Raw genomic sequence first — 10,280 nt, forward strand, 5'->3', positions numbered from 1 at the left:
CTGTTCAAGTCTGCTGATGACATGAAAATGTGGGAGGATGTGGGCATGCTGGAAGGAAGGAATAGGCTACAATCAGACCTAGACAGATTACAGGGGTAGGCGGGTGAGAATAGGATGGGACTCAACACTGACAAGTGCAAGGTGATGCACCTGGGGAAGAAGAACCAGCACCATACCTACAGGCCAGGGAACTCTTCTCGTCAGTGCAGAGGCAGAAAAGGATCTTGGAGTCATCATCGATGCCAAGATGAACAAGGGCCGGCAGTGTGGAGACACGGTCAGGAGGGCCAACCGTACTTTGTCATGCATCCACAGATGCATCTCAAGCAGGTCCAAGGAGGTGATCCTCCGACTCTATGTAGCACTGCTCAGGCCGCAGCTGGAGTACTGCGTCCAGTTCTGGCGCCGCATTTCAAGAGGGATGTGGACAACAAGGAGAGGGTCCAGAGGAGGGCCAGTCGCATGATCAGGGGGCAGCAGGGCAAGCCCTATGAGGAGAGGCTGCGGGACCTGAACCTGTTCAGCCTCCACAAGAGAAGGCTGAGGGGGGATCTAGTGGCCTGTTACAAACTAGTCAGAGGGGACCAGCAGGCATTGGGGAAGTCCCTGTTCCCCCAAGCATTACCAGGAGTGACTAGAAATAACGGTCACACGCTGGCAGAGGGTAGATTTAGGCTAGACATCAGGAGGCGCTACTTCACTGTCTGGGTGGCTAAGATCTGGAACCTACTTCCAAGCGAAGCGGTGCTTGCTCCTACCCTGGGGGTCTTTAGGAGGAGGCTAGACAATCACCTTGCCAGGGTCATTTGACCCCAGTACTCTTTCCTGCCACGGCAGGGGGTTGGACTTGATGATCTTCTCAGGTCCCTTCTGATCCTACTAACTATGAAACTATATTTGAAATTAAACAGTTGTCAAATGAGGTTTCATAACATCATTAAATACATTTTTAAATGCTCATTATTACCACTAAGACAACAATGCTCATATGCACTCTGATTGGCTGGAATTATGTTTCTGTTTAACAGCCACTGGCACTGAAACTGCATGCTCATTAATTCTTTTCAACTACGGGGCAAAACACTATGAATTCAGCTTCATTCTTTTTTGGTCGATACTTAGTAGAGGAAATGGCAACAAATGATTATTTAATTAAGCAACAGAATACTGCACACTAAATTTTCATTAAAACCAAGCAGAGCCTTTGAGCAAGAGCCAGCTCTTCCCTCCACTATTCCAATTCATTCAGTCAACAACATTCACCAATTTACAGATGTTAGCTACAAACAGTCTTTTGATTAGTTAGTCCAGCATCTTTTTATAAGCACAAACAACCATAACTGTACAGAAACCTGAATTTCCCCATCACAGAACGAGAGTCACTTTTCTGGGGGAAAAAAACCCAAACCTATTCCAAACCAGATCAAGAAATCCAAAGCTTCATTTCAGTTCTTTTAAACCAGGAATTCTTCAAAAATTTGTGACCATCTCCCTGGCTGGCTGGGGGTAACTTGGCAGACAGGCAGTACATGGAGTTTCGAAGCCCAGACACTTATTTACCTATTGGGCAAGGAGCTTGTGAAAACTATTAGGCAGGCAGGTCGGACAGCCTGGAAATCCTGAGCAACTTGCCAGCCAGACATCCTAGAGATATGAACAGCCAACAAGGAGCCAATGCACCCTAGTAGGCAGCCAGAAAGTTTTGATGGAATCAATAATGTTCCCATACAAAACTGATCCAATCAAATAATCACTTTCTAACAAAGATCCTGTTCCCCTGGAAAATTTTTGACCAGCTCTACCATTAATTTTAGGGTCAGAATAAGAAACCTGGAACTTATGAAGTCAATATTTTAAACATTAAAACTGCACATAGAATGGGACTAGAACTGAGTCTTTCCTCCAAAATCTCTTACAGACTTGTCTGGTTCTTTGGGCACAGAACTTCATTTCCATGCCTCTCTAGGTCTAAGGTAAGCACGGGTGAAGTTGTCATTATTGACAGGGAGAAGAGCAGTCTTGAGATCCTTGAATAAAAGTGCCACAATTTCAAGATAGGTTTTTGGTTAATTTTATTTAAAAAGAAGCAGAACTAAAAACAAACAACCCCCCTCCCCCCCCAAAAAACTCCCAACAAACAAACAAACAAACAAAAAAAACTTCTGGTGAATTTTACACTCAGAGACTAACTAATCAACTACCCAAACACGATCAGCAAGTTTTTTGTCAATCTTTCACTGCATCTCAGACTCCTGATTCTATTACTTCAATACTGGCCCCTTCCAGAAATAAAGACTGCAACCCCTATTAAAACTATGCCACAGACTGATTTTAAGGAAGGAACGCATGCCAAGGTATAGGGAGGACATTGCTAAAACGGTTTTCACTTTTCATTGTTGCCAAGACCTTAAAATCCTCAGAGATGAAATAGAAGATTAAGCAAATGTATCCAGTTGTACATTCTTTTATGATAATTAGGATAATTAACACCATTAAATGCATCTCTGATGCTCTCCAACGAGATAGGAAATAGATACTAGTTTACATCTGCACAAAATAAAGAGTACAATACTTAATGACTAATCTCAGTAAATATTACCAATAAGACATGATTACTGCAACACCATCTTACCATTTATTGCCTCACTTTGATTGCCAAGACTTAATCTGACTATTATAATTCAATAAAAGATTCAACAGAATATTTAATTTGTTCTGCCAAGCAATTAAATCTCTTTCCAAATGCAATGAAAAAATGAGTCTGGCTAAGATTCTCTGCAACACAGCCATTAGAAGTCCTAAGCAGTTAATTTAGTGAGGAGAAAAAGACTTAAATTGGTGGTGGGAGCGTGTTGTTCACTTCTCCCCCCACAACACTCTTGCATATCTTTACTTCTTAAAGCATTAATCTAAGCAGTCATTATACCAATAAAGTCTTACTAAGAGCATTCAGTAAGGTATTCAGAAAAATGTGGAAGGTGTCAAGTAGTAGCTACAGCTATGTTATGGAAAAACTCAAGGAAAATATCCATTTTATTCTTAGCTCACAAGATCTGGTACAATCTGCACTTGAACAGCAGTTGCAAGAAATGCCCAGGAAGGAAAAACTAATCAACCACTGCCTGTAGCTTTTTCGACCGAAAGCTGCCTCTTTATATGCAATATAAAATGTACAAAAACAATTCCAAGTTACTGCCTCACAGCTTTCCAGATATAAAACTACTCTATATTCCATCCTATATGTTATTGTTGCCCTGTAAACCTGCATTCGAACAGCACTAGAAAGTAATAGCCTCCTGGCTGTTGAGGCATCGAAAGTAGAAGGTCTAAGCGATCAGAAATAGCTCCTCTACTAGCTGAGGTTTTTTTCATAGATTCATAGATTCATAGATTAAGGGTCGGAAGGGACCTAGTAGATCTTCTAGCCCGACCCCCCGCCAGGGCGGGAGAACAACAAAAAACCCCAGAAAGAGAAATGGGACTCAAATGAGTCCAGCCAGGTAGGCATCCAGCCTCTTCTTAAAGACCCCCAGGGTAGGGGCCAGCACCACTTCCCTTGGAAGTTGGTTCCAGCTCCTAGCCGCCCTAACTGTGAAGTAGTTTTTGCGGATGTCCAATCTATACCTCCTCTCCATCAACTTGTGCCCATTACTCCTTGTTATGCCAGTGGGCGCTAGGGGAAACAGCATCTCCCCCAAACCCTTCTGGTCCCCCCTAGTGAGTCTATAGACGGTCACCAGGTCCCCCCTCAGCCTTCTCTTTTTGTTTTTGTTTGTTTGTTTGGTTTTTTTAAGGCTGAACATTTTCAGAAAAGTTCAGTGTTTTATGAAATACCAGTTATTAATAACCCCCAAAATAATCTTCATGCACGCAGAGAATGAGGACATTTTGTGAAGTGCATTAAGTATATCATTCAAGAATTCAGGTTTAATTCTAAGCCAACATACCCCAAGAAAACCACTTCTGGTTGACACGTGTCACACTGTAAGGCACTCTTCCACAGCAGAACAAGGGCTCAAAATATATCTGTTATCTTTCAAATGACAGGGGAGGGGGCTTCTTAATTTAGAATAAAGCTGTCCAAACTTCAAGAACTTACTGCAACTGAAAAAATGAAGATAAAAATCAAATTTATAAAGCCTGTCAAAATCAGAGTTGCATGCAAATCTGATTTGCCCACCAGTCCTTCCCACAGGAATAAGGCAGTGGTCATTTTCCATCAGCACTGCACTCCTTCTCCTCACTCTCGCCCTTTGCTTCTTGTGGGAGATGTTCTTGAAAGAGCAGAGTAAGAACTGCTTCCCTACACAAGACAACCCAGAGCTTTAGTTCCCAGCTACTCTTTATAATAACCTTAAAATGTAGCAGTTTCAGCATTATCTGCTCACCCACAATGATGACTGTTGGTAAAAACAAATCAAGCATCCAGTCCTATGGAAGTCTGACACAAAGATTCTGATTTGATGAACAATACAATAGCTGTGCTCTTCGGCAGTGAAAACCAAGCCAATGCAACAAAAGAGAAGGCTCTATAGTCCTCACTAGCACACAATGCATCTGTGCCAGGATGCACTCCTCATGCTTGATTTAGGGTTTTGAGTTCCACCGTTTGAATGACTTTGCTATGTTCACCATTTTGAAAGTCTGGCTGACCATCTTTTGATACTAACTTGGTTTTTCCTTTTTTTTTTTGTAACAGCGTATTGCATGAGAAATTTTAATTTTTAATAATGTCACTAAGCAAAATATCAATATGGTAATAGGAGCTTTGATGTCACTTCTGATGCATGTTTTATGTTCAGGATGATTAACACGAGAAATGTAGGAAATAAAGCTCAGCGTTTGACCATGGTTCACCTGGACAGTGAAGCAGGCTATGGAAGCCATCAGACATGAGTGAGAATGTACCTATGTCATGGTAAACTCAGCTTAAGTCAAGTGGTCGCACAAAAGGAGGGCAGCAGTGGTGAAAATAAAAAAGGGACACTTTTGAGGGTAGATTATGAAAGACACAAACAAGAGAAAAGCCCCAATTTTCCTATGCCTTTCAGTGGGAATTGAGCACCAGCCCCTGCCCTTTAGGCATTAGGCAGGGGCTAGCGCTCAGTTTTAAATTAGAAAGTCATGCTCATTAGCTTGTACCCCCAATTTCTGCCCAATTTACTAACCAGGAATCCCAGTTTTCTTTGTTTAAAAAACACAAATTCACTGATTAAAACCCCCCAAATCCACGTTTTTCCATGATTAAAATAAACTGCCACTATATATAGATATCTATATCTGTATCTAGATATATGGATATGTATCAGTGGAACATAACATTTTATTGAAATATTTACAATTTTAAAGCAATTTGGAACCCTACCAGTGCCTCAATCACTATAATAAAATAAATTCTAAATACTAGGGGTATACCAATAGAGATCTTTGGGGCCAATATTGATAGATTTTTAAGGAGGCATATCAGCCAATACCAATCCGATTTCTGATACCAGCTTGGCAGCCTGAAGAGCAGTGTCCAAGTGGTAAATCTGTTGTGGTGGAAGGGGAGGGGGGACGGGAGGTGTGCAGACTGAGGCCCCAGTGGTGAGGGAGGAAACACGGCTCGGGTAGGCACTGCCCAGCTGAGGCAGGGCAGGGTGCAGGACAGAGCCACAAGTGGCTCACCTGGGGGGACAGAGGGGAGTGGCTTCCGCTGCTGCACGCACCCCAGGAAGACATGGGGGAGTGACCCCTGGATCTGCGCCAGGTGGGGCGGGCTGCCACTGCAGGTTAGGGCTGGGGCTGGACCAAGCTGTGCTCGGGGCAGATGGCGGCGCTCGGAGGGGGCTACGAGGGCACTGTAGCCACCCCAAAATTTGCCACAGACCCCCAATCCCCGCTCCCAGTGCTACCACCTGCCCCGACCGCAACCCAGTCCAACCCCTGCTGGGAAGAGCCCAGCACAGCCCCGGGCCCTAGCCTGCAGCTGCAGCCTGCCCCTCCCCACATAGATCCAGGGGGCATATGCTCTCCCCCATGCCCTCCTGGGGTGCACACAGAAGCAGGAGGCAGCCCCCACTCCCATGCCCCCCAGACAAGCCGTGGCTCCGTCCTGTGCCTGCCCTGCCCTGCCCTGGCAGTGCCTGCCTTCCTGCACCAGGTCCCACTCGCTGGGCTTTGGAGGCCCTAGGGAGAGGGCATCAGGGTGGGGAACCCAAGCCTGCTGCAGGCAGCCCATACCCACCCCTGCCCCATGCACAAATCTAAGGGCACATGTACCCGCCCTGAGAATGCACGCAGCAGCAGGGAGCCAGCCCTTCCCCAACTCCCCAGATAAGTCGCCCGTGGCTCTAGCCCAACTCCATCCCTATGGGGGCCCTTCACCCCCTGCCCCCGCACTAGACTTACCTGTGGGAGCTGCTCTCCAGGCTGCCTGGCTGTCATGAACATGTGTACATGAGCACATGCATATGGTGTCCCCCTGCTGGTTGTTTCTCCTGGTTCCCCTAGCAGGCTGGACCTCTGCCAGCCTGCAAGGGGAAACCCACCATTTCCTGATTTTTTTCTCCTTTAGAGGAGAAAGTCTGGGGATTTCTCCTTAAAAATGAAAAAATCCCCATCTTAGTGCATTTTTCCATGGCAAACCCTGTTAATAACCTTATTTTTAGTGTCATTTGAAAAAACTGTATGCATGGTGAACAACAAATAATTAAGGCTTTGGTCTACTCTTATTGTAACCTACTTTTATAAGCCCAAACAGAACCTCCACCCCTTTAAGAGCTACAATTATGCCCATGTATACCAATTGTGTTCCTGCTCTATAGCTTACTGTTTTGTGAAACACCCAGTGAACTTTAATCTTGCAAATCTATACAGGTGCCGATAGATGCGAGTAAAAAAATCTCAGAACAAAAATACCTGCCCCCCCTTTACCAGATGCAGCAGCACATTAGTTTGACCCAGCTCCAGAGCATTTATATGCATTGGGCACTTCAGTAGGGTTTTTTGGCACTTTTATCTAAAGCCGATTCAACCAGCTGTTAGATAAAAAGGCCAAAAAGCCCTGCTGAAGCACCCAGTCTATGCAGATGTTGGGTGAACCAGGTACAACTAATGTGATGCCTCTTCTGGGCATGTGCTTACTTGGCATGGGGATGTGCCAAGCTTAAAGTGCTGTTTTTTTCACGTCTATAAGCACCCAATGTGAGCAAGCTCCCCATAAACTCAATGGCGCTCCATACAGACACACAGTTGTAGGACTGTTGTAATGTCTACTGTAAATTCAAGATTGACTAGAAATGTTAAGACCTTTACCTTAATTTCACTGATCTGACACTTCACTCTGAATGAGCATGCATTATAGGTGGAGTTAGCAGGCAACCTAAAAACATATTTATTTGATATTATTAATTATTATCATTATTATTTATAAAACGTTTTTGACAGTTACTTTGAAGCTTGCCAAACTGTTCAGGCTGAAATTTTCCATGGTGGGTATCTGCACCAGGCTGATTGTTTTAAATTTCCTCTAAAAGGGGTCAGTCATTTATGAGAACAGTATCAGGGAAAATAAGTTGCTTTGCCAAAGTTAAAATAAGATGTATTCTTACAACCATTTAATTGGAAAGTTTCATGCTCTGAAGGCTGACTTTAAAATTTGGCATTGGGAGCTGCCCTGCTATCGGGACAAGGCCAAAAACTTAAGTTAAAATACATGGTTCTTTGAAACAAAATTTGTCCATCAGCAAATATTAGATGTTTATAATAATGTTAAAAGCCACATAAAATGTGATTTCCCAAACTGTGATTTCCCAAACTTTTTCCTGTGCTTGGTAAATGGCTGCTTTCCAACGAAAGCACAATAGAAACAATAGGTTAGATACCTGGCAGACACAGCAATGAAGGGGAAGTATGGGGAGAAAGAGTGCAGTGCTTGTGATGGAGACTGACCATTGCCGCATTCCTTTAGGAAGGAGTGGTGGGCAATCTGATTTGCATGCAACTCTGATTTTGACGCAGCATCCAATTCTGACAATTTTTGGTAGAGGTGGCCAAAAAAGTCCAAAAGCACCTGTGGATCTGATGTTCTTAATTACTACTACAATTTGGTAGCACAATATGGGGCTATTTGGTGAAACTGTTATGTCCTTTCCAGAGGCCAGCTAGGGGTTACACGCGGGTGGATTTAAACTGCCTTCAAGAACTCTAGTAAGTGGATCATCTTTCAGTGCAATTTTAACAACCCTGGTGAGATGCCCAAGTCACAGCAGCCTTTCCTGCCTGCCAGACAACAGCAAAACTGCTCCTAATCTTCATAGCAGTAGGTGATAGAGTTTCACCTGCTTTTTCACAACTGGCATGAACCTCCTGCTTCTCCTCAATTTCCTCTGAAAAAGTTTGAAGTACAGTCCTTGGAAAACCATCTGCAGCACTCTTCCTCAGTTCATGCCTGAAGGGAATTCTCACCCAATATAGGCTAAGCAAAACACTCCTCCCAGGGAAAAGGCTGGTGGTAAATGTCTGTTGCTGCAATGAGACACTGCCTGTATAAGTATTTTGGTTAGAGGCATGATTTCAACAGAAAAACTTACACCAGTGTAATTCTTCTCCCCCCACAACTGTGGACCATAAGTCAATTGCAGTATACAATGTACCTTACAAAGAAGTAACTTGCTCCTTTTATTTTATGGAGGGAGGGAAGGGGTGATCTATAAACTAGCAAAACCATCGTTATAATCAATAAACCTGCACCAACATGAGGAGAGTTGTACTACTTTAGCTGAGTAAAACAAGGCAGGGGTTCAACCTGTAAGTTTTAAAAGAAAGGTGCCACATCTTTTTCCTGGTTGTAAAGCACCTAGTTCAAAGGGAAATGCAAGTACAACTGTACCCTTTTCAAACTGATAAAATGCAAGAACCTACAGTAAGAATTATGAACTAACAGTAAGAATTATTTACCATATTTACTCAACTATATGACAAGGTCTTGTTCCCCAACCAACATGGGGGGTGGGGCTTGTCTTACATTTGCATACAAACAAGCTGTATTAAATACACTGTCTATCATTAAACTGTTGCCAAAAGCAGCATATGCTCAGTAATGGAAACCAACTATGAAGTTGATTAAATTCAGCCAACACTGAGCATGACTATAACACACGGTCCCTTTTGGGCAAACATGCTGATGGGAACCTACCACAAGGACAGATTAGTGCAGAGCCCATCTGAATAAGATATATAGAAGTACCACTTATGTGCAGTCCCCCTCAGCACCGACTTTTTCAAGTCATGGTGAGCCACTATACTGAATACATTACAACTTCATCTTCACTCCCACACCTGAGCTGCAACTTTCTTTCCCATTTTCAAAGCTTCCTGATTCTTCACCCAGAATCTCTCTGTTACCCTCTCTCCCAGCCTGTTTCCTATGATTTGTGTGCCACTGCCCTCTATGAGGTGGAGCCAGAGTAGATTGCCCTGCACCTCATCTGCATATAATTTTTCAGAGGATCCCAGGACTTGTGACAAGAACACCTGGTTCCAGTCTTGAGTGAGCTAATTAACACGTGGCTTCTGGGAGGGGAAGGGGGGACAGTAATCTGGAATACACAGTGCTGAGCTGTGGGGTCACCATGGCTTGAAATGCTGTCGACTCTGATGAGACCCAGCAGAGTGAACTCTATGATAAAATTATGAGGGGGTTTTTCACTATGAATTAATAGCATGCATAGTATGTACTACATTTAAGTAGGTACAAAAGTGCTGCTTAAAAGTGTTTTAAGGAGTACCTCTGCTAAAACTTGCAGCAGTTTCAACAACACAGGTAAAATGCATTATTCTGAACTAAGTCTATGGGTACTATATGCAAATTACCACAGGTATGTTTATTTCAAGGTCAGTGTTTTCAATTTGTTCCTCATTTCCATGTGCTCAGGGAGAGCAGGGTTTAACAGTAAGAAGGGGAGGAAGAGGCTGCAGGGGTAAGAAGTTGCAGGGAAGGGGGAAGAGGGCAAGAGCTACCTGACCCCCAGATTTATTTTCTCTGCTGTAACAGTGGGAAGGGGACAAATTCAAAGCAAACCTCCAATAATTAGATTCTATCCCTGGAAAATTATAGCAAATTTATACATTTTCTGTATATACAATGTCATTATGGGAGAAAAGTCATATTATGTTCAGGATTGTCTTGTATTTATGTAAATATGGTAGTTAACCAAGATATCTTGTCTAGTTCCACGGGTAGAAAGTCAATTCTAAGTCAATTACACGACTTTGGTAAGTGGACATAAAGCATGAGA

The 10,280-nt window shown here is 43.4% G+C and overlaps 1 protein-coding gene across 6 annotated transcripts in view; it reads right to left on the bottom strand.

Annotated features, from left to right (window-relative positions):
• Positions 1-10,280, bottom strand: part of LCLAT1 (lysocardiolipin acyltransferase 1) — a 324,248-nt gene that overhangs the window by 211,279 nt on the left and 102,689 nt on the right. The window contains exons 1-2 of one of the 6 annotated variants that reach the window (XM_019527034.1): positions 8,272-8,451; positions 6,391-6,399 (exon numbers count right to left, since the gene is read on the bottom strand). The exons of 3 other annotated variants lie outside the window; for them this stretch is intronic. The gene's annotated coding sequence lies outside the window, so the exon portion shown is untranslated. Of the gene's footprint in view, positions 1-3,947; positions 4,007-6,390; positions 6,400-8,271; positions 8,452-10,280 lie in introns of those variants that run through there. 2 more of the 6 variants (XM_019527036.1, XM_019527037.1) reach the window with 2 other exon arrangements.

The sequence above is a fragment of the Gavialis gangeticus genome, unplaced genomic scaffold (assembly GCF_001723915.1).
Source record: "Gavialis gangeticus isolate Ggan-Ray unplaced genomic scaffold, GavGan_comp1, whole genome shotgun sequence".
NCBI lineage: Eukaryota > Metazoa > Chordata > Crocodylia > Gavialidae > Gavialis > Gavialis gangeticus.